This window comes from Galeopterus variegatus, unplaced genomic scaffold (assembly GCF_000696425.1).
Source record: "Galeopterus variegatus unplaced genomic scaffold, G_variegatus-3.0.2 Scaffold1656, whole genome shotgun sequence".
In the NCBI taxonomy this organism is placed as follows: Eukaryota; Metazoa; Chordata; class Mammalia; order Dermoptera; family Cynocephalidae; genus Galeopterus; species Galeopterus variegatus.
In genome coordinates, this window is record NW_007727767.1 from 198,606 (window position 1) to 200,184 (window position 1,579).

At 37.0% G+C, this 1,579-nt stretch overlaps 1 protein-coding gene across 1 annotated transcript in view; it reads right to left on the reverse strand.

Annotated features, from left to right (window-relative positions):
* TFIP11 (tuftelin interacting protein 11) overlaps nucleotides 1-1,579 on the reverse strand; it is a 17,829-nt gene that overhangs the window by 13,289 nt on the left and 2,961 nt on the right. The gene's annotated exons all lie outside the window — the stretch shown is intronic.

The following is a 1,579-nucleotide window of genomic DNA, read 5'->3' on the forward strand; positions in this document are numbered from 1 at the left end:
CCAGCTATCCCACTGCTGGGAATATACCCAGAGGAATGGAAATCATCAAGTCGAAGGTATACCTGTTCCCCAATGTTCATTGCAGCACTATTTACAATAGCTAAGAGTTGGAACCAGCTCAGATGTCCATCAACAGATGAGTGGATACAGAAAATTTGGTATATCTACACAATGGAATACTACGCTGCTATAAAAAAAGAATGAAATACTGCCATTTGCAACAACATGGATGGACCTAGAGAGAATTATATTAAGTGAAACAAGTCAGGCACAGAAAGAGAAATACCACATGTTCTCACTTATTTGTGGGAGCTATAAATAAATAAATAAATACACAAACAACGGGGGTGGGGAGGGAAGAAGACACAAAAATTACAATTCCTTGAAGTTGATAAGACAAGCGAACAGATATGAGGTTGTTGGGAGGGAGTGGGGAGAGGGAGGAAAGGAGGGAGGTTTCGGTAATGGGCCACAATAATCAACCACATTGTATATTGACAAAATAAAATAAAATTTAAAAAAAAATAAAGAGGCATTCTAAATATTCGAAGATAAAAAAAGAAAAATATTGTCTCTTAAAATTTATGAGGGTATATAATAAAGCTCAGATATCCTTTGTGAAAAAAAAAGATTACATGAATATAAAGTATATTAACAATTACATTAATCAAACTTAGAAAAAGCTCATTATACATTAAATTTAGTTGAATATGAAAACTGAACTAAAATACTTAAGAAATTAACTCAGTAAAATTAATGTATTGATTTAAACCCTGATGGCCTCAAGAACAGCATTTACAATAAGTCATTATCCCCAGTTCCCTTCTGTGTAAAATGAAGCTGATATATTCATATTGTGTGGTTAAAGAAACATAGAGAAAAAATTCCAATGAAAATTCCTGGGAATACTGCAAAGTAAATATTGTTTTATAAAATGGCCAACCTAGTAATTAAATCCCCATGGCAGCAACAGAATTCAGGGAATTTTTTTCTAAAAGATGCAATATAACTTAGTCGTTAAGAGCCCAGACTCTAGAGTAAGATAGGCTCAGATTCTAATTCTAGCTTTGCCTCTGCTTAGTTGTGTAACCTTTGGCCTTGGTTTCTTTTTGGGGGGTAGTTGGCCAGTACAGGGATCAAACCCTGGACTTTGGTGTTATTAGCACCACATTCTAACTGGCCAGCCTGGTCCCAGTTTCTTAATCTGTAAAATGGGGTGGTGATAATGATACCTTTCTAATCAGGTAAATTAAACCAGACTTGTGAAGTAACCAGAACAAGTAAGCAGCCAGCAATTGTTGATTAATGTCTGTCTCCATGCACTAGAGTCTGGGCTCCAGGAAGGCAAGGACTGGTCTATAGCACAAGGCCTAACACACAGTAATTGCTCAATAAACACCAACTGATTATTAAATTGGTGAAAAAGCAGCACTCTAGCCTAAAGAGAAAACTGGACCTCTCAGCTGATATCGTAGCTAAGGAACTGAATAAGGCCAACACAGAAGTATGCTTGTTGTGGCATCTCCCCCTGCCTCTCCATCTTCCCCTCTTCCCTAAAGCAAGGCAAAGCAGCCCCATT